The 23,308-nt window shown below is 48.1% G+C and overlaps 1 protein-coding gene across 3 annotated transcripts in view; it reads right to left on the reverse strand.

Annotated features, from left to right (window-relative positions):
• LOC147099476 (parvalbumin alpha-like) overlaps nt 1-23,308 on the reverse strand; it is a 138,647-nt gene that overhangs the window by 23,938 nt on the left and 91,401 nt on the right. Inside the window, exon 1 of one of the 3 annotated variants that reach the window (XM_085969656.1) lies at nt 2,853-2,959. The exons of 1 other annotated variant lie outside the window; for it this stretch is intronic. The gene's annotated coding sequence lies outside the window, so the exon portion shown is untranslated. Of the gene's footprint in view, nt 1-2,852; nt 2,960-23,308 lie in introns of those variants that run through there. One more of the 3 variants, XM_085969657.1, reaches the window with a different exon arrangement.

Consider the following 23,308-nt stretch of genomic DNA (forward strand, 5'->3'; position numbering starts at 1 on the left):
TGGTCCCAGTTGTGAGTAGATGCCTGTGGTTCCTGTGAACTGCAGCCAGGCAGTGCAAAAATGGAGCTGGTGTTAGAGGGACTCCCACAGTCCCACTACCTCCCCGACCTGATTAATCTGAGTCAATGAACTATGGGACAAAGAAGAATGTTTTGTTTTAAATCTGGCTCCCATACCTGGTCTGTGGCCAGTTGCCTGGGTGGCACATGAAGAAAAAAAGAAAGACTTGCATTTTGTATAGCGCCTTTCACAACCTCAGGTCATCCCAAAGTGCTTCACAGCCGATGAAGTACTTTTGAAGTGGAGTCACTGTTGTAATGTAGGAAACGCCAATTTGCACACAGCAAGCTCCCACAAGCAACGGCCAGATAATCTGATTTTTAGGGATGTTGGTTGAGGGATAAATATTGGCCCAGGATACCAGGGATGACTTCCTTGCTCTTCTTCGAAATAGTGGCCATGGGATCTTTGATGTCCACCTGAGAGAGCAGACGGGGCCTCAGTTTAACATCTCATGTGAGAGATGGGACCTCCGACAGTGCAGCGCTGGAGTGTCAATGTAGACTTAGTGATTAAGTCGCATGGAGTGGGACTCGTAAACTCGAGGAACAGCACCTCATCTTCCGATTAGGCACTTTACAGCCTTCCGGACTCAATATCGAGTTCAACAACTTCAGATCATAACCTCGGCCTCTATTACATTTTTATATCCACACTTTTGGTTTGTGCCTTTTCCTTTTTTTTCCCTCTCTCCCACATGGCAGCTGTCTCTCACCCTGCCAGCGCATTTCACACTTCATCTAGAGCCATTGTCTGTTTCTTTACCTGTCCTATTACCATCTCGTCTCACCTTGAATATCTCTTAATGTCTCTTCTTTCATCCCCTCCCCCATTTCCCAGCCCCCAAACTGCCTTTTGTTTCATTTCCTGCCTTTTCTCTCAGTCCTGACGAAGGGTTTCGACCCGAAACGTTAACTCTGTTTCTCTCTCCACGGATGTTGCCTGGCCTGCTGAGTTTTTCCAGCACTTGCTGTTGTTATTTGGGATTTGAACCCACCACCTTCTAGCCCTCAAAGAGGTGAGAGTTCTAGCACTGAGCCACAGCTGACACTGTGATGCTTACAGGAAGCAGGTTAGGGGTTGGGGTTTTTTTGTTGATTCTCTTAAACTTGATTGCTTTTTCCCTGCTTCCTTTAGTTGTGTCAAATCCCGGGCCTCGGTGGGACGACAGTGGGCCTCCTCTGCTGCCAGCTGGTGCATGGCCTGGCCAGCCACCAGGGGGTGTGGTTGAGACCAGCCTGTCACGGCCTGGAATGTTTGGGGGGGGAATGAATCCATGGTGACGTGGCAATCCAGCTGAACGTGGACTTGCTCAGCCACAAGGCACCTGGGCTTTATGGCCGATTTAAGCTATTCAAATATTAATGCTGTTTTAGACTGACTAAAGTACACACTGTGCGTCACTCCTGTGCGAACGATGATTCACCAGTGGCGTCTGTCACAGGTGCCACCTCATCAGGCAGCGTCACATTTAAAGAGGCACTGCCTTGATCGCCGGGGGGGGAGAACAGCTACAAATTTGAGACGCAGTGGCCCGTTTTTTGTCGCAGCCTCGTGGCGTTCGGTGAAGGCAGGTTATGGCGTAATGCGCTCCAGAGCAAAGCCCCTTTAATGCCAGTCCCCAGGTCACCGGCATCCCCGAGCACTCCGCCCAGCTCAAATGGCATTTCTGTCAGACGTGCCCCCTTGCATACGGGCAGGTGCCAGTCCCTTGAGGCTGAGCACAAACTTGTCCCAAGGGGATTTTACCAGCCCTCACCGCCCTGCTTTGCCTGCCACAAGCTTGTGGGACCATATAGCTCCCTCTGTCACCCCTCCCTCAGAACAACGCGCCCACAGAAAGACTTCTCTTCCAGAATATGTTAGCTAAGGAAATGTAAACATAGTTGGGGGCATTGTAACTTTGGCCAATGATGTATAATGACAATGGACGATGTCAAATTAACCGCCATTATATGACGTGACCACGTTTCCACTCAATTGAAGGTAATGGAAGTCAAAATTGGGCGGGGCGTATAATTTGCGGTCAATTCGATATCGCCCATTTCACACCATCACTCGAAGTAAAAATGAACCCCACTGACCACTTATAAAATAGAAGTGACTCCAATATTTAAAAAAAAAACATCTTTCAGCAGTCCGACCACCTTAAAAAAAAAACATAATCCGGCTTTGAAACCAACTACAAAAAAAATAGTTGCTTCTAACCGATGGTTCGAAATTCTCAAGTCCGTAAAATGAACCCTGAGACGGTCAATGGATGGAATCAGATTCCTGTTCGTTAAGCTGCAAACTAAACTAAAACTCCAGGGAACTGATTTCAAAAGTTCAGTGAATCCCGTGAATTCCTGATAAAATATCTAGCGATTATATCATTTCAAAAAATATCCCCCTCACCTGTGATTAACAAAAAGCACTGAAATCTATTTTATTTTCTTCTTTCGATTTGCCTCTCAAATAATTTTTTTTGTATTTCGAGATGTTTCCTTTAATTTAAATCTTTCTCGTTCTTCTTCAGTCTTTCCTTTCCTCTCCCTTGCTATTCTTCCCATTTTTTTTCTTTCCCTCATGTCCTCCTTTGCGATTCATTCGTCCCTTTCCGTTTCTCTTCGAGTCTTTTTTGTTAAAAAAAAAGTCTTACACGTTTCAAATCCTCTTTCTGTTCCTCCCTTCTCCCTTCCCCTGTCTTTTCAAGCGTTGCGCCTGAGCGCTCCAAAATCTTCGCTCCGACCATCCCATCTCGTTCGCACCCCGAGATCTGCTGTTGCAAAAAATCCAGACGAGGGACTTACCTTAAAGTGTGGCTTGCAAGATTTAGGAGGTGGCTGAGGAATAGGCAATGGGTAATGGGGAAAGCAGCCTTATGTACTCCACTCCGACTCTATTTTAGGAAGTCAACCCTTCTCTGTTCCTGAAGGATCGGATAGTCAGAAATGAGAGTATCACATTTACTTTGCCTAATCAAACTTGCACTATTAATATCTCGAGCTGAAAACCTTTATGTCAGGCTATGTGCTGTGCGACAGGAGCAATGGTCTTCCCAGCTTTGACCTCCCGCACTGCTTCCAAACTGGCGATAGCAGGGTTTGTCAGTCAAAACGCAACGGTCCGACGGAATTCTCCCCCCTTCCCCCCCCCCCCCCCCCGCTTTCGACCCACCGTTATCCTGCACACATGATTATTTTTTTCTTTTCTTGGTGGGCTTGTCAAAATGCACTGCAAAGGTCGGAGAGGCGCTTTCTCTACTTTATAACATTTGCTTTTTCTTAATTAAATGCCGAGCACTTTTAATTAGCCCGTAAGAATTTGGACAGGAAGGTAAGCCGTTTTTAAGTATCATGTAGATGATATGGGATCCCCGCACTCCAAAGATTAATTTAGATTTCATTTGGCCGTGTCTTCGGCTGATAAATTTAGGAGTGGATTAAATGCCTCTAGGACTAATAGCTCCTTTTAAGGAGCCTGATACCACTGAGGTAAGTAGAGAGAAGCTTTTAAATATTGCCTTTAAAGGTGTTGAAAAGAGGCGTTATTCTTATTTTTTTCTACACAATTTTAATGAATAAACATGCAGGGATTCAAAAGGTATTCGCCTCTCCGCCTGCCCTGGCCAATTTGCACGCTGTGTGGACTATTATAGCTTGCACTATGTGGATGGCGCTTGTTATACGATTATAATTGATAATGCACAATGAAACTCTGTTATTATATGTCAGGGCCCTTGCAACTGTTAGCTTGGTTTAGTTGGTAGCACCCCTCGTTCCTGGGTCAGGCGGGGGGTGGGGTGGGCATTGTAAGCTTGGCCAATGATGTATAATGACAATGGGCGATGTCAAATTAACCGCCATTATATGACGTGACCACATTTCCACTCAATTGAAGGTAATGGAAGTCAAAATAGGGCGGGGCGTATAATTTTGTGGTCAATTCGATATCGCCCATTTCACACCATCACTCAAAGTAAAAATGAACCCCACTGACCTCTTATAAAATAGAAATGACTCCAATATTTAAAAAAAACATCTTTCAGCAGTCCGACCACCTTAAAAAAAACATAATCCGGCTTTGAATCCAACTACAAAAAAAATAGTTGCTTCTAGCTGATGGTTCAAAATTTTCAATTACTAAATATTATCCGTAAAATGAACCCTGAGACAATCAATGGATGGAATCAGATTCCTGTTCGTTAAGCTTCAAACTAAATTAAAACTCCAGGGAACTGATTTTAAAAGTTCAGTGAATCCCGTGAATTTCTGATAAAATATCTAGCGATTATTTCATTAAAAAAAAAATCCCCCTCACCAGGACTTGAGCACATCATTTAGGGTTGACCCTCCTGAGGCAGTGCTGCACTGTCGGAGGTGCCGTCTTTCGGGTACTGTGCCCTGTCTGCTCCATCGGGTGGATATTGGTGACAATTTGAAACAGGGGTGGAGGGAGGGGGAGGGAGGGTTCTCCCGTGTGCTGGTTGACCATTTTCTCTCAACCAACACTGGGCAATTCTGGGCACCGCACTTTAGGAAAGACGTTGAAGACTTTGGAGAGGGTACAGAAGAGATTTACCAGAATGGTTCCAGGGATGAGGGATTACAGTGACGTTGATAGACTAGAGAAGCTGGGGTTGTTCTCCTTGGAGTAGAGAAGGCTAAGAGGAGATTTGATAGAGGCGTTTAAAACCATGAAGGGTTTAGATAGAGTAAATAAAGAGAAACTGTTTCCAATGGCTGAAGGGTCGATAACCAGAGGACACAGATTTAAGGTGATTGGCAAAAGAACCAGAGGCGACATGAGGAAAAACTATTTTACGCAACGACTGGTTAGGATTTGGACTGCGCTGCCTGATAGGGCGGTGGAAACAGATTCAACAGTAGCCTTCAAAAGGGAATTTTGAAGGAGATAACTACTTGAAGGAGAAAAAATTGCAGGGATATGGGGAAAGAGCGGGGAGTGGGACTGACTGGATTGCTCTTCGAAAGAGCCAGCGCAGACTCGATGGGCCGAATGGCCTCCTTCTGTGCTGTACTACTCTATGATTCTTCTTCTTCTTCTTCTTAGACAGTCCCTCGGAACCGAGGATGACTTGCTTCCACACTAAAAATGAGTTCTCAGGTGACTGATGAGTCCAATGCGGGACCTACAGTCTCTGTCACAGGTGGGGCAGACAGTGGTTGAAGGGAGCGGGTGGGTGGGGTGCTTGGGTTGACATGCGCTCCTTCCGCTGTTTGCGCTTGGCTTCCGCTTGCTCCCCGGTGAAGAGACTCGAGGTGTTTGGCGCCCTCCCGGATGCTTCTCCTTCACTTTGTGCGGTCTTGGGCCAGGGATTCCCAGGTGTCGGTGGGATTCTATAACACCACCAGATTAACTGGTGGGTCTTTTCATGGCTGGTTGTCCATTAGATCACTTCTGAGTCAGGCAAAACCCAAATGATTGAACGCTGCAGTCCCACATCAACGTGGTTGACCCTTACCTGCCCTCGAAAGTGGCCGAGCGAGACACTCAGTTGTTTCAAACTGCTACCAGCAGGTTCAAGAAACATAGAAGATAGGAGCAGGAGTAGGCCATTTGGCCCCTCGAGCCTGCTCCGCCATTCAATGAGATCATGGCTGATCATCCAAATTCAGTACCCGGTCCCTGCTTTCTCCCCATATCCCTTGATCCCTTTAGCCTCAAGAAATATATCTAACTCCTTCTTGAATATATTTAATGAATTGGCCTCAATTGCCCTGTGTGGCAGAGAATTCCACAGGTTCACCACTCTCTGGGTGAAGAAATTCCTCCTCATCTCAGTCCTAAATGGCTTACCCCTTATCCTTAGACTGTGACCCCTGGTTCTGGACTCCCCGACCATCGGAAACATCCTTCCTGCATCTAGTCTGTCTAGTCCTGTTAGAATTTTATAAGTTTCAATGAGCTCCCCTCTCATTCTTCTAAACTCTAGCGAATATAAGCCTGATCGACCCTGTTAGATCCGTGTATCTTAATGTTGTGTCCTTCAATAATCAGACAACAGACTGCAGGGAATGATTCAACAGGTGTTTACTGAATGAGGGTTACTCTAGAACTAACTGTACAGGTCACTACTCAGGGTTTATATACAGGTGTGGTCACTGTCGGTACTACAGTATACAGGAGCTGTAAAAAGTAGTTCTCCCCTTAAAGGTACATACATTACAGACCCAATCTCTCCTCATACGTCATTCCTGCCATCCCAGGTATCAGTCTGGTGAATCTTCGCTGCACTCTCTCCATGGCAAGAACATCCTTCCTCAGATAAGAAGGCCCTCCACCACCACCTTCTCAGGGAAACTCGATAAATGCTGGCCTTGCCAGCGATGCCCACATCCCGAGAGTAATGTGAGTTCAACTCGGAGCGCAAGTGAGGCGTGGGGGCCGGTATTATCTCATCGCACCGCGACCTTTGAATGTTTATGAGTGTCGCGCCTACGTGGGCCGAGCACCTCACATGTCTCCCGAAACCCAGGAGTTAATTGAAGGTAAGTACTCTGTCCTTATTCCAACCTTCCGCAGGCTCCGTTCCTGTCAGGTGCAAGGGGTTAAAATCGGGTCCTGCATCCAATTCCCAATATATTTTCTTAGTGGTGTTCCTAAAGGTTTGTGTTGACCTTAATTGGAACAATGGAAGTAGCCAAAGACAGAATGGACTCGAATATAATGAGGAGGGAGGGAGAGATTGAAAATGTGAGGATGTAATGGAAATGTTCATCCAATATAGGGTGTCTATGGCTTGAAGCAGATATCTATGGATAGCCCATTGCCAGAGATGGTGAAAGAGAAGAGAAGGGATGGGAAGAAATCCAATCGGGAATTCAGAAGAAACTTCAGAAGGTAGAGGGAAGAAATCAAATCGGGAATTCAGAAGAAACCTCTTTACCCAGAAAGTGGTGAGAATGTGGAACTCGCTACCACAGGGAGTGGTTGAGGTGAATAGTCTAGATGCATTTACGGGCAGGCTAGATAAGTATATGAGGGAGAAGGGAATAGAGGGTTGCGCTGATAGAGTTAGCTGAGGAAAGACGGGAGGAGCATAAACACCGGCATGGACTGGTTGGGCCGAATGGCCCGGTTTATTCTACGTAGATTCAGAGATGGACCACGTAAAGGTCAGAGAAATGGGGAGAGTAGTCGATTGACTTTCATCAGACCAGAGTAAGAGCTGGAAACAACACCAATAATAGTGTAACTGAGGAAGAGATGAGGGAATGGGCCTGCTTAGGATTTGAACAAGGCGTATTCTGGATATATCTTACAAAAGGTCAAGCATATTGGGTATCCATGTGGGTTCTCACAGTGACATCTTTGATCTGGAGAAAGTGAATTTAAAAGAGAAGATATTAAGGGTGAGCAGTAGAGATAAAAATGAAAACCACACTTCTGACCGGATGTGCGCTGCCTACCATTTCGGGTAAGGACAAAAGAGGTGCCCTTTACTCATAAATAACAACAGAAAACGCTGGAAAAACTCAGCAGGCCAGGCAACATCCATGGAGAGAGAAACAGAGTTAACGTTTCAGGTCGAAACCCTTCGTCAGAACTGAGAAAAAAGCAGGAAATGAAACGGATTAAAAGGCCAGTTTGGGGGGCTGGGAAATGGGGGAGGGGATGAAAGAACAGAAGGGAAGGTCAGTGAGAGGTGAAGAGACATTGAGAGATATTCAAGGCGAGACGAGATGGTAATAGGATGGGTAAAGAGACAAAGGACGGCTCTAGATGAAGTGTGAAATGCGCTGGCAGAGTGAGAGACAGCTGCCGTGTGGGAGAGAGAAAAAGGAAAAGTGTGGATAAAAAATATATAAAAATATAATAGGGGCCTTTACTCATGCCTGAAGAAGGCCTTAGCTCCTTATCATTGGCAAATAAGGGGCCTAACATCTGTTTGAGGCCCTCTCTCCAAGACTGGTTTGCCCCGAGGCAGCCAACGGTGTCGTGGGCTACTCGCAGGGAAACAGCCCATGGAACCACCTGCAACAAGGAAGGTAAGTAACTTAGCTGAATGTGGAGCCGCGGAGGAGCGACTCCACATTTAACCAGCCTCCCGATCGCCTCCTCTCCCGGCCCCCCGCCCCGATCTCCCACGCTCCTGATCCTCGGCCACCTACCCTATCCCGACCTCCGACCCCGCGTTGTCTCACTTGACCCCCCCCCCACCCCACCCCCCCGATCCCCACTTACCCGAGGGCCGCGACCTGATTTCTCACCACTTCTCTCTAATCTCCGCTGGGGGGATATCGGGCCTCGGAGCTCACCATTCTGCCCCAGGGTATTTACCACCCCCCCATGTGCCCAATAATAGCCGCGGCCAAATTTTCCAGCAAAGCATCCTAATTGAAATGGCGATTCATTACTGCACACTGTACAAAAACAGTAACCTTACTGCATATTATATAAAATAACAGCTAGACCGGAGTCAGTTACAGCCTGTAATACAATCTCAGGATTCAGATGACTACGTAAACCCTACGAGCTTAATTTTCATAGTATGTAACTCTGGTAGGAGACACCTGATTGTGTTACAACGTGCATCTCAGTTCATTCTAACTTCAGTTTTTCTTTTCTTTTTCATAATTTATACCCGCCCCCTCACATTTTTATAGAATCATAGAATACTACAGCACAAAAGGAGGCCATTTGGCCCTTTGTATATGCGTCAGCTGTTAGGTAGAGCGTTCCAATTAGTCCCACTCCTGTGCTTTTTCCCCGTAGCCCTTTTCCTCGGCCCCTTTATTCCTCCTTGTGTCCCCGAGGGCCTTGCTTGACTGAGAAGCCGCACCCATGCCTTGCACTGTAACTAGCGTCTAGAGGAGAGGAGGGTCATATGAGGAGAGGTAGGGTCGACTGGGCCTGCATTCACTGGAGTTTGGAGGAATGAGAGGGGATCTCATTGAAATGTATAAATTTCTGACAGGGCTAGACAGACTGGATCCAGGGAGGATCTTTCCCCTGGCTGGGGGGCTCGAGAACGAGGGGGTCACAGTCTCAGGATACGGGGTAGGACATTTAGGACTGAGATGAGGAGAAATTTCTTCACTCAGAGGGTGGTGAACCTGTGGAATTCTCCACCACAGAAGGCTGTGGAGGACAAGTCACTGAATATATTTAAGAAGGAGATCGATAGATTTCTAGACACAAAAGGCATCAAGGGGTATGGGGAGAGAGCGGGAATATGGTATTGAGATAGAGGATCAGCCATGATCATATTGAATGGTGGAGCAGGCTCGAAGGGCCGAATGGCCGACTCCTGCTCCTATTTTTCTATGTTTCGATGTTTCGATGTTTCTATGCTCTAGAGGACGTGTGTGAGCGGTATAGTTTGCCTTGGCCTCTGTTCTTCCACCCGTCCTGTGAAGACGTCCATCCTGTGAGGAAAGAAGGACTTGCATTTGTATAGCACTTTTCACAACGTCCCAAAGTGTCTTACAGTCAATGAAGGACTTTCTGAAGTGGAGTCAGCCAATTTGCGCACAGCAAGCTCCCACAAACAGCAACGTGATAAGGAACGGATCATCTGTTTTAATGATGTTGGTTGAGGGACAAATATTGGCCCCAGGACACTGGGGAGAATTTCCCTGCTCTTCTTCGAAATAGTGCCGTGGGATCTTTTACGTGGGAAACGCGGCAGCCAATTTGCGCACAGCAAGCTCCCGCCAACAGCGATGTAATAATGATCAGATGATCTGTTTAAGCGCTGTTGTTTGAGGGATAAATATTGGGCCAAGACACCGGGGAGAACTCCCCTGCTCGTCTTCGAAATAGTGCCATGGGATCTCTTAACGTCCACCTGAGAGGGCAGACGGGGCCTCGGTTTAACGTTGCATTCGAAAGACGGCACCTCCGACAGTGCAGCACTCCCTCAGTACTGCACTGGAGTGTCAGCCTAGATTTTATGCTCAGGCCCCTGGAGTGGGATTTGAACCCACAACCTTCTGACTCAGAGGCGAGGGTGCTGCCCACTGAGCCAAGTCTGGCACCTTAGAAGGGCCGTAGGGCCTCGTGGTCAGGGGAGAGGGAGGGAAGGACATACATAGGACCTCGATTGTCATATTCGGACTGAATTGGTTAGTATGTGTGCTCTGCAGGCCCTGACCAATATGATCAAAGAGGAGCCTAAAGGTAAGTACCTCTTTATTTTTGTTGGGGCTGTAAGGAACAGGACATTGCTCCTTCAAGCTCCACAACCTGGGCTGCTGCTGTTCTTATTCCCACACCCGCCACCCCCCCAACACCCGCCCACTACCCTCCAGAGGTAGGGCCTCTCCGCCACACAAACATAGCTGGAGGTCGTCAGGGCCTAGTTTTGTGGCGGCCCGGGAGGTATCAGGGTCCTCGACCCCGGGCTGCAGCTTGCCATCCTGATGTTGAGGCCCGGCCCTCAAAAATGGACCGGGGATTATAGAAACATAGAAGATAGGAGCAGGAGTAGGCCATTCGGCCCCTCGAGCCTGCTCCGCCATTCAATGAGATCATGGCTGATCATCCAAATTCAGTACCCTGTCCCTGCTTTCTCCCCATATCCCGTGATCCCCTTAGCCTTAAGAAACATATCTAACTCCTTCTTGAATATATTTAATGAATTGGCCTCCACTGCCTTCTGTGGTAGAGAATTCCACAGGTTCACCACTCTCTGGGTGAAGAAATTCCTCCTCACCTCAGTCCTAAATGGCTTACCCCTTATCCATAGACTGTGACCCCTGGTTCTGGACTCCACCGCCATCGGGAACAGCCTTCCTGAATCAAGTCTGTCTAGTCCTGTTAGGATTTTATAATTTTATAAGTTTCAATGAGATAATGGGATTATCGGACGCCCGAAGGCCACTCGGGGGAGTGGGAGGGGAGAGGGGAAATCTACGCCACTGAGCGCTGATGGCACCGTCTGGTACGTTGGCCGGGAGCAGTCGCCAGGCTGGATTGTGCAAGGCAGCTGAATTCGTAGGTGCTCCAGTGACTATGGGCGGGGAGATTCGCTCTGCTCGCATGGTGTTAGTCACGTTGCAAACAGTGGGATAAACTCCCTCGTTCGCTATTTATTATGATACCGTAAAAGCATCCTAAACGGAATTACAATACAATTGTGCTAAAAAAAACAGAGCAATGAGAGGGCAGCCACATAGGAAGGGGTCCTGAAACAGGCATTAAACCCTTATTTTCATATGTAAAGTCTTCTTCTTCTTAGGCAGTCCCTCGGAACCGAGGATGACTTGCTTCCACATTAAAATGAATTCTCAGGTGACTGATGAGTCCAATGCGGGACCTACAGTCTCTGTCACAGGTGGGGCAGACGGTGGTTGAAGGGGCGGGTGGGTGGGGTGCTTGGGTTGACGTGCGCTCCTTGCGCTATTTGCGCTTGGCTTCTGCTTGCTCCCGGCGAAGAGACTCGAGGTGTTCGGCGCCTTCCCGAATGCTTCTCCTCCACTTTGTGCGGTCTTGGGCCAGGGATTCCCAGGTGTCGGTGGGGATGTTACACTTTTTCAAGGAGGCTTTGAGGGTGTCCTTGAAGAGTTTCTTCTGCCCACCTGGGGCTCTCTTGCTGTGCCGGAGCTCCGAGTAGAGCGCTTGTTTTGGGAGTCTCGTATCGGGCATGCGGACAATGTGACCCGTCCATCGGAGCTGATCGAGCGTGGTCAAAGCTTCGATGCTGGGGATGTTGGCCTGAGCAAGAACATTGACGTTGGTGCGCCTATCCTGCCAATGAATTTGTAAAGTGCCTCTGAAACTGAGGCCCTATCTGCCCTCTCAGGTGGACGTAAAGGATCCCATGGTCACCATTTCGAGAAGAGCAGGGGGGAGTTCTCCCCAGTTTCCTGGCCAATATTTATCCCTCAATCAACTTCAGTGTTCCAGGCGCGGGCCCTTGATGCCTATGCTTCAGCCTTTACTAATATGGCGGCGCACTTGAGGGTGTGGGCCGCACATACCGCCCGCCATATTGGACGCTTAGGTTCCCCATTTTATGCTCGTAAAAATGGCCCGGCGTCGGCTAATTTCTAGGCCGATGGGTTATAGAATAAAACAGGGCAAGTGAAATAAATGAAGCGATCGATTATGCATTCAACACAGCGGAGATTTTCCTTATTGCAGTGCCTGGGGTGAGAGGCCCTCGGATTCCCTTGGCATCTGCTGTCTGAAGTCAGTGGGCCTGCGCTTGGAGTAGGCCCAGGCCCAGGCCCAGGCCCAGGTGTTGGAATGGAAACCCAGGGAGGGGATGGTCCTGGCCTCCCACCTCAGTTTCTTAATGGCTCAGCTGAACTGGACCAGCCACATAAATACTGTGGCAACAAGAGCAGGTCAGAGGCTGGGTATTCTGCGGTGAGTGTCTCACCGCCTTTCCAATATCTACAAGGCACGAGTCAGGAGTGTGATGGAATACTCTCCACTTGCCTGGATGAGTGCAGCTCCAACAACACTCAAGAAACCCAACACCATCCAGGACAAAGCACCCCATCCACCACCTTAAACATTCACTCCCTCCACCACCGGCGTACCGTGGCTTTAGTATGTACCATCTACAAGAGGCACTGCAGCAACTCGCCAAGGCTTCTTCGGCAGCACCTCCCAAACCCGCGACCTCTTCCACCTCGAAGGACAAGGGGCAGCAGGCGCATGGGAACACCACCACCTCCAAGTTCCCCTCCAAGTCACACACCATCCTGACTTGGAAGTATATCAGCCGATCCTTCATCGTCGCTGGGTCAAAATCCTGGAACACCCTCCCTAACAGCACTGTGGGAGTACCTTCACCACACGGACTGCAGCGGTTCAAGAAGGCGGCGCACCACCACCTTCTCAAGGGCCAATTAGGGATGGGCAATAAATGCTGGCCTTGCCTGCGATGCCCACATCCCATAACTGAAAAAACAAACAGCTGTCGGGCACCCCATCGGAGGGGCATCTGAAGAAACCAGGCCTTGCAGGTCCTGCGGAAAGCCAGAAGATCCAGCAGACTCCTCTCCCCCCCCCCACACCTCCCCCTGCCACCCCCTCGCCCACCCCCCTCCAAGACAATCTTAAAGCAGTAATCAAAAGGCCAGTGGCCGGGAACGTGCATGTTTCCAGGCTTGGACAGGCAAATCTGGGGCACCTCGTTTCTCATGGGCAATGTGAATTTCAGATACGCCGCTCCATTTAGGCCCTCAGAGGAAAATCCAGCATCACTTCTCTAGTTTCCAGTAGGCACTTTCAGTGAAAATATTATAGCTTTCAATACAACATTGTGCATTTATATATCTCCTTTAACATAGGAAAACGTCCCAACGCGCTTCACAGGAGCGTAAATCAGACAAAATTTTGACACCGAGCCAAAGAAGGATATATTTGGACAGGTGAAGAACGAGAGGTGATCTTATTGAAACATATAAGATTCTGAGGGGGATTGACAGGGTAGATGCTGAGAGGCTGTTTCCCCTCATCAGGGAATCTAGAACGAGGGGTCACAGTCTCAGAATAAGGGGTCGCCCATTTAAGACGGAGATGAGGAGGAAGTTCTTCTCTCAGAGGGTCGTGAATCTTTGGAATTCTTTAGCCCAGAGAGCTGTGGAGGCGGAGTCAGTGAATATATTCAAGGCGGAGATTGACAGATTTTTGAGCAACAGGGGAGTCGAGGGTTACAGGGAGCGGGAAAGTGGAGTTGAGGCCAAAATCAGATCAGCCATGATCTCATTGAATGGCGGGGCAGGCTCGAGGGGCCGAATGGCCTATTCCTGCTCCTATGTCTTATGTTCTTGGTCAAAGAGGCAGGAATTGATCAGGGTCTTGAAGGAGCAGAGCGAGATGGAGAGTCGGAGAGGTGGAAAGGTGGAGAGCTTGAGGGAGAAATTCCAGAGCCAATTATGACAGGATTGATTTCCCTGGAATCCTTCCTAGCTCCCGGGAAATTTGTTAATCCTGCGTCGTTGTCTTAACATGGAATGTGGCACCTGTGTCATGATTATCCATGTTACTGACATCCGTGAAATGGAATTCCAAAGTAAACATTCCAAACACTCCCTGCATTCCCCAGATGTGACCTTTCTGGCCCTCCATATCCACTCAAAACAAACTGTTAAATGCTGAATCCCGGTTTCTATTTTAACTGTCTGGCTGTGCGGTCTATGTGGTTCTTCAATGTGCACACGGTCTGTGACATGCGGGGGAACCATAGTCAGCTTCACTGTTGTTTGAATCAGGCAATACAATAAAACACTTGCCTGGATGAGTGCAGCTCCAACAGCACTCAAGAAGCTCGACACCATCCCGGACAAAGCAGCCCGCTTGATCGACGCCCCATCCACCACCTTAAACACTCACTCCCTCCACCACCGACGCACCCTGGCTGCAGTGTGTACCATCTACAAGATGCACTGCAGCAACTCACCAAGGTTCTGCCCTGGATAACAAGCTGTCTCTGTTTTCCCCAACCCCCACTTCCCCACCAAAAGCTCCAGTTTTCAGCCTCATTCCCTGTGTACTTGTGTCTCGGGGCGGCTCATTCCCCGTTCCTTCCCTGGAGATTCGGGGAGCTGCACCTAGTACTGATATCTCCGCACCCTCCCTGAACCAACCTGACCCGCTTTTGATGACTCTTCCCATCTGATGTAAACAGTAAGACTCAGTGGCACTTTGAAGCTCCTCATTCCCTATCATTAGGAACAGGAGGAGGCCATTCGGCCCCTCGAGCCTGTTCCGCCATTCAATGAGATCATGGCTGATCTGTGACCTAACTCCATACACCTGCCTTTGCCCCATATCCCTTAATACCTTTGGTTAACAAAAATCCATCAATCTCAGAATTAAAATGAACAATTGATCCAGCATCAATTGCCATTTGCGGAAGAGAGTTCCAAACTTCTACCGCCCTTTGTGTGTAGAAGTGTTTCCTAATTTCACTCCTGAAAGGTCTGGCTCTAATTTTTAGGTTATGTCCCCTAGTCTTAGACTCCTCAACCAGTGGAAATAATTTCTTTCTATCTACCCTATCAGTTCCCCTTAATATCTTGAAAAGGTCCATAAGAAGTGGGAGCAGTCAGGGATTAGCAAGCTGTACCTGGCCTTCACCATACTAAAAGGAGGCGATTCCTTTTTAATTAGGAGGAGTTGTTAAAACGTACTGTTGAGATTGTCATTTTACATATTGAATTCTGTGATTAAGAGAAATGAACTGAATTCCTTTAGAGGGTGTGAAAGTAGAATCATGGAACCGTTACAGCACGGAAGAAGGCCATTCGGCCCGTTGAGTCCGTGCCGGCTCTCTGCAAGAGCACTTCAGCTCGTCCCACTCCCCCCGCCCTTTCCCCCGTAGCCCTGCAATTTTTTTTCCTTCAGTAATTCCAGATATCAATTCATGGTATGACGACAGGCTAAATTTGACCTTGTTTGGTATGCGAATGAATTTTCAAGGGGACCTAACTGAAGTGTGATTGATTATGAAGAAGCGGGTGAAGGGTTGGAAGTTCTGCGCCTGGGCCTGAGCACGCAACCTCGGCTGACATTCTGGTGTCGTGCTGAGGCACTCGTGCATTGTTGGAGGTGACATCTTCTGATGCGACTTTAAACCGAGGTCCCGCCTGCTTCTGCCGGTAGTTCCGGTTGACCCCCATGAAACTTTGTGAAGAGCAGGGAGTCTTTTGGAGGACATTCCTTCCTTGCCAAAATATATTAATTGGTCATTTCTCTCTTGGCTACTGTGGGTACTCTTGGCGCAGAATGGCAGCTGTATTTGCCTGCATAACAATAGTTAGAACAACAACTTACATTTATATAGCGCCTTTAACGTAGTAAAACGTCCCAAGGCGCTTCGCAAGAGCGTTATCCAACAAAATTTGACACCAAATCACATAAGGAGATATTAGGACAGGTGACCAAAAGCTTGGTCAAAGAGGTAGGTTTTAAGGAGCGTCTTAAAGGAGGAGAGAGAGGTAGCGAGGCGGAGAGGTTTAGGGGGAGAATTCCAGAGCTTAGGGCCTCGGCAGCTGAAGGCACGGCCGCCAATGGTGGAGCGATTAGAATCGTGGGTGTGCAAGTAGTCAGAATTGGAGGAACGCAGAGATCTCGAAGGCTTGTAGGGCTGGAGGAGGTTACAGATATAGGGAGGGGGTGGCCATGGAGAGATTTGAAAGCAAGGATGAGAATTTTTAAATTGAGGCGTTGCCGGGCCGGGGAGCCGATGTAGGGTCAGCGAGCACAGGGGGTGATGGGTGAACAGGACTTGATGCGAGTTAGGACACGGGCAGCAGATTTTCGGATGAGTTGAAGTTTATGTCAGGTGGAATAGCGGAGGCCAGCCAGGAGGGCAGGAGAGTCTGTTATCGCACTCAAAACAGTCATTCATTTTGTGAATTGAGTAATTTCAGAGTGTTACATTATAAGTATTAAGAACATAGGCTCAAAATTAAGAAGTAGAGAGCAAGAAGGGAAGTTGTGTAGAACTTCCAAAATAAGGTATTAGGAAAGGCCATTGAAGCTGAAAGTACAAATTAGTTCAAGAGGGACTTAGATGCTTTCCTGGAGAGCAATGGGATTGAGAGATTTCTTTTTTTTCTTCGTTCATGGGATGTGGGCGTCGCTGGCAAGGCCAGCATTTATTGCCCATCCCTAATTGCCCTCGAGAAGGTTGGTGGAGAACTGCCTTCTTGAGCCGCTGCAGTCCGTGTGGTGAAGGTGCTCCCACAGTGCTGTTAGGGAGGTATTCCAGGATTTTGACCCAGCGACGATGAAGGAACAAACGATATACTTCTAAGTCAGGATGGTGTGTGACTTGGAGGGGAACTTGGAGCTGGTGGTGTTCGCATGCGCCTGCTGCCATTGTCCTTCTAGGTGGAAGAGGTCGCGGGTTTGGGAGGTGCTGCCGAAGAAGCCTTGGCGAGTTGCTGCAGTGCATCTTGTAGATGGTACACACTGCAGCCACGGTGCGCCGGTGGTGGAGGGAGTGAATGTTTAAGGTGGTGGATGGGGTGCCAATCAAACGGTTGATCAGTGAAAAGGATTATCTTTTTGGGCTTAATGGCCTTTTGCTGTTGCCGATTTACCATCTCATAACCTTCCATGTCAAACATCAGAACTTACTGAGACTAAAGGCCTACAGCATGAAGGGACCAGGGCAGTTCTCCTCATGAACTGTCAGCAATGGGTGAATTGGCAAGCTCCCTTTGGCCGAAGCCTGATGTGGACTTCTCTCCTTGTGCGGACTCAGCTCATTCTGCGTAGCCGAGAGCCGCTTAAACCCATCTGATGGACTGCCCATGTCTGCAAGACGTCTCGGAGGAAACAGACTCTTTTTCCATCGGGAATATGCGGTGCACATAATGCATGTCACCCCCGGGGAGTGGGGGCGGAGCGGGGGAGGAATTGGGACTCAGCCTTTTTGAAAAGTAGAACTTCAGGCAGTCGTGGGTGAGCAACCAGACTTTCTCAAGAGTGAAGTCAATTATTCATCAGCAATGGTCCCTGACCCATGCCTTAGGAGAGTGCCAAGGGGCCCTGCAACAGTGCGGGCACACTTTAAGATGTATTGCATTACTATACTGGGGATGACTCCTCTTTCACGTAAGCTAGTGTCTGCAATGAATCTTTAGTTTATATATAACACAGGCCTTGCACAATTGTATTAGAATGATTTCCCAGCAATTTCATTGTATAAATAGTTCTGCAAAGGGCAACCTCTTCAGACACCCAAGGTCGGTTAGGGGGAGAAATGAGGCTAGAACTCTTCAACTTACAACGGCAACTTGCATTTATGTAGTGCCTTTAATGCAGAAAAACATCCCAAGGCGCTTCACGGGAGCGATTATCAAACAAATTTGACCCCTAGCCACATAAGGAGATATTAGGGCAGAATGACCAAAAGCCTGGTCAAAGAGGTAGGTCTTAAAGGAGGAGAGAGAGGCAGAGAGGCGGAGAGGTTTAGGAAGGGAATTTGCAGAGCTTAGGGCCCTAGGCAGCTGAAGGCACGGCCGCCAATGGTGGAGCGATTAGAATCGGGGATGCTCAAGCGGCCTGAATTGGAGGAGCGCAGAGATCTCGGAGGGTTGCAGGGGCTGGAGGAGGTCACAGAGATAGGGGAGGGGGAGCGGGGGGGCAAGGCCATGGAAGGATTTGAAACCACTCACAATGCACATTTTCTCGCCCAAGGGTGTTACATTTCAATTGCCATTTCTCCCAAGGAAATCAGCCCTTAGAGGGATTGGTCAAAGCCAACCTCTTCAGTCAGTGGCACGGTGAGTGTTAATGGAAGCCACCACCTACATGGGCTAAAGCTCACTCAGCAAAATTTTATTGAGTCAAGTTATTCATGTCAGCAGATTTGCAGCTGCCCCTTCTCCTAGCAGGGGTCAGTGAACATCGGCCAAGGAGACTGCGAGAGCAAGAGAGAGAGAGAGAGAGGATACCGCATTTTCCTGTGGTTTAATAAGAGATGAAAGAATCTTTGAGATGGTCAAAGCTCACATTGCAGGGTTAAAGGTCGAGAGGCCGATATTGGAACTTTCCGTTCCACCACCCCGACACAGGCCCTTTTACATTGAAGGTCGTAAGGACTCGCAGGGGTGTCAACTTTTCAAAGTTTGCAATCCGCAGATTTTTTTTGGGAGATGTCCAAGTCGCAACAGGTGGAACGGCCCCTTAAAGCTTATAGAGTACTTTCACCTCAGCAAAGGGTGATGGGTAAGGGCGGTCACCATGTAAGCACTAAGATCAGCCCATGTGCATGCGAGCAAGAGGTGGGACGTGATAGCGTGTGACACGTGGAATGCATGGTATGCCTGCTTGCTACTAAAATATTCCTGATCATCAGTCAGCGTGTGTTTATGTGTGGGTTGGGTGAGGACAGTCTTCGGCTTGGCTCTGAAGGAAGCCCATGGTTAAATAGCTTGCAGATGTTGACTGTCTGGCTCAACATACGGGACGATGGCCATTTGAGTGAAGTACTGGAGGGCAACCAGCACCTAAGGAATTCTATCCCAAAAGTATACTCCTGTCTTCAAGTGTCAGCTGTGGCTCAGTTGGTAGCACACTCGCCTCTGAGATCACAAGGTTGTGGGGTTTAAGTCCCACTCCAGAGAGATAAAGCTTGGCTTGACACTCCAGTGCAGTGCTGAGGGAATGCTGCACTGTCCGAGGTACTGTTTTTTGGATGAGATGTTAAACTGAGGCCCTGTCTGCCCTCTCAGGTGGATGTAAAAGATCCTCATGGCACTCATTTCGAAGAAGAGCAGGGGGAGTTCGTCCTGGCCAATAGTTATCCATCACTGAAACAGATTATCTGGTCATTGTCACATTGCTGTTTGTGGGAGCTTGCTGTGTGCAAATTGGCTGCTGCGTTTCCCACATAACAACAGAGACTCCACTTCAAAAAATACTTCATTGGCTGTAAAGCGCTTTGAGATGTCCAGTGGTCATGAAAGGCGCTATATAAATGCAAGTCTTTCTTTCATCTTCAGTAAAGCAGGGGGAATATTTAGAGAGGGCAGAAAAAGCATCCGTCAGTGGGTCTTATAAAAACATAGCGGGCTCTAAATATAAAGTGAGATTGAATCCTTTTTGAAGATATAAGATTAAGATTATTCATGTTACTGGTTACAGTTGTAATGTAAAATCTATATTGATGAAATCTGATAAGTTTAATGTAATTTTACCTTTCCACAACATATTTATTGTACAAATCAAACTACAGGATCTTAACTTTAGAAGGAGCTATGATTTGAAATCACACATTATGATGAGGTATAAACACATTAATACACTTGTGTGAAGTGCTTTATTCTGCTGTTTTAGTGAAGTAATTAACCCCCAATTTTTACCAACATTGTGCAGTGAGATTCTGAGGCATTGATGGGTCAGTCATGGCTCAGTGGGCAGCACCGCTCACCTCTGCAATCAGAAGGTTGTGGGTTCATAGTCCCACTTCTGAGACTTGAGTACAAAATCCCAGCTGACACTCTCAGTGGCGTGCTGCACTGTCGGAGGTGCCGTCTTTCAGATGAGATGTTAAACCAAGGCCCCATCTGTTTCCTCAGGTGGATATCCAAGCTCCCAGTGTGTTATTTTGAAGAAGAGCAGGGGGAGTTCTCCCCGGTGTCCTGGGCCAATATTTATCACTCAACCAACATCACGAAAGCAGATTATCTGGTCATTATCTCATTGCTGTTAGTGGGACCTTGCCGTGTGCAAATTGGCTGCTACATTACAACAGTGACCACACTTCAAACGTCTGTAAAGCACTTTGGGTCATTCTGAGGTTGTGAAAAGTTTTTCTTTCTTTGATGTTTCAAGGCTTATCATTATGTGAAGCGTGAGGATCAGCACTGGTCAGTATTTCACTCAAACAGAATCCCGGCAGGAGGAGATCTACCTTCGTATGTTTATGATGATACAGAACAGTTAATCCCCCATGGTCCATTGGCAGCTGTGATTGATAGGCAGCCGTCCGGACCTCATATAGACAGACACCAAGCACCGTTTACAAACTAGAAACTCTTTCTTCCTAGAAGTTCTCAAAGGGATAGATTTGAGGGGGACGATTCCATGCTCCCACTGGGGAACCACGCTTGTAGGGGGAGAACCTCAGGAAATCACAAGCGGTGCTTCTGCCATTTACTTAGACGTGCTCCCTCCAAGCGCCGCTCCCCACTGGGGCTGCCTGATCACAGCATTCACTTTCAAATCATTTGGGAAAAACAGAGCAAGAGAACTTTTTCACATTTCTTTGCTAACTGTAACCTCAACATTTCAGCATGAATATTTGCACTAGGGTGAGGAGAATGTACCACAGATTGTACACACCAGTCGACGCTCACATTACCCTGCAATGTCTATTGTTATAAATAGGCTATTTCCTTCCCCATCATAGTGCTGAGGTCTATAGACGTTCTACTGCATCTGGCTGAGACAAGCTTGCTCCGACTGGTAATTGAACCTCGAGCTTCCTGCTCTGGTTCCATGTTAGGGCTTCACCCATCTGGACAGCTCCCCATTTTTTCTTTATATATAAAGAGGAACAGCATCTGACCCAGATCCAGATCAAAACTGGGCTGACTACCTTTTGCACCAGAATACGTCTGATGTGGGGCAAATCTCATTCAAACTTCAACCCTTGTTCCCAATGTCTGCTCACCATGGTGTCTTAGTGCCTGTGTGTCCGGGGAGGAAGAGCGTGTAGGATGGTGTCTTCAGTGATTGGAGGATGTCGGAGGGGAGGATCAGGAAGTAGGATGGTGAAATCATAGGTTAGAGGATATGAGGGAAGGAAATGTGTTGGATGGTGGATTCAGAGATTGGAGGATGTCGGAGGGGAGAATCAGGGAGCAGGATGGTATAATCATAGATTAGAGGATATGAGGGGAGGAATGGCATATTAAGAGATTAGCGGATATGAGGAAGAATGCTTATGATGGTGCAATCATAGACTAAAGGACTTTTTTTTTCATTCACGGGATGTGGATGCCCAGCATTATTGCCCATCCCTAATAGCCCTTGAGAAGGTGGTGGTGAGCCGCCTTCTTGAACCGCTGCAGTCCATGTGGTGAAGGTGCTCCCACAGCGCTGTTAGGGAGGGAGCTCCAGGATTTTGACCCAGCGACGATGAAGGATCGGCCGATATATTTCTAAGTCAGTATGGTGTGTGACTTGGAGACGAACTTGGAGGTGGTGGTGTTCCCAGGCGCCTGCTGCCCTTGTCCTTCTAGGTGGAAGAGGTCGCAGGTTTGGGAGGTGCTGCCGAAGAAGCCTTGGCGAGTTGCTGCAGTGCATCTTGTAGATGGTACACACTGCAGCCACGGTACGCCGGTGATGGAGGGAGTGAACGTTTAGGATGGTGTCATTTAGAGATTGGAAGATCGTCAGAGGACCACTGTCCATAGCGGAATCGACAAAATCAGGGCAAGAGAAGACGCAGTGGACGGCGAGGTGTTGGAGGTTAGAGAACCTCAGCGAAACTGAAATGACAAACCATCAAATGCACTTACGATCGATTGGCATGTTCAAATACTTCGATGCGAAATATTCCATAAATCAGTCATGACACAAGGTCAACTATTGAACTGCAATAGCATGCAGCAATAGTTAATACTAAAATTGGCAATGCCGTTTCTGACAATTGCTGCCTGCCTCTCACAATAGCAAATCGATCTCATGGGATGTTTGAATTGCACAGTGCCGATGACAGCAGAAAGGATACGCCTGCCTCAAAGAAACCGAGCCCGCCAGGAAAGACAGCAGAAATAATTAGATTTATGGCTGTCATTTGAGACTTGCTGTGGTGACAAGGACAGGTTTTAACATAGGTTGCCTTCAGCTGCTTAGGCACCAAGCTCTGGAATTCCCTCGCGAAGCCTCTCCGCCACTCCACCTCGCTCTCCTTCCTTTAAGATCTCCTCTCCAGTGCTGCTCCAGTGTCGGAGGTGCCGTCTTTCAGATGAGACGTTAAACCGAGGCCCCGTCTGCCCTCTCGGGTGGACGTAAAAGATCCCACGGCGCTATTTCGAAGAAGAGCAGGGGAGTTCTCCCCGGTGTCCTGGCCAATATTTATCCCCCAACCAACATAACAAAAACAGACTACCTGGTCGTTATCACATTGCTGTTTGTGGGAGCTTGCTGTGCGCAAACTGGTTGCCGCATTTCCTACATTACAACAGTGACCACACTTCAAAAGCACTTCATTGGCTGTAAAGCGTTTTGGGACATCCTGAGGTCGTGAAAGGAGCTATAGAAATGCAAGTCTTTCTGTCCCATGTAGATGATTGACCAGGCAGTCTATTGTCGGTGGTATTGATTGAGGGTGGAATGTTGGCCAGGACACCAGGAGAACTCCCAGCTCTTCTTTTGAATAGCGTCGTGGCATCTTTGGCATCCAGCTGAACCATCGAAGCAGGCAGATGGGCCTCGGTTTCATCCAAAGGACGGGACCTCTCCGAATGCAGCGTTCCCTCAGTACTGTACGAGTCTCAGCTTGAATGACTTGCTCAGACCCTCAAACTCGAGCCTGTATTTATGTTATAATTTAAAAAAACGATCACAACAGAAAAGGCTAACAACAACCTGCATTTATATAGCGCCTTTAATGTAGTAAAACGTCCCACGGCGCTTCACAGGAGCGGTTAGCAAACAAAAAATTCGACACCGAGCCACATAAGGCAATATTAGGGCAGGTGACCAATGGCTTGGTCAAAGAGGTAGGTTTAAGGAGCGTCTTAGAGGAGGAGAGAGAGAGAGGTTTAGGGAGAGGTTTAGGGAGGGAATGCCAGAACTTAGGGTCTAGGTGGTTGAA

Source organism: Somniosus microcephalus, chromosome 28, assembly GCF_052327205.1.
Source record: "Somniosus microcephalus isolate GS21.2 chromosome 28, FLI_Smic_1.0, whole genome shotgun sequence".
NCBI lineage: Eukaryota > Metazoa > Chordata > Chondrichthyes > Squaliformes > Somniosidae > Somniosus > Somniosus microcephalus.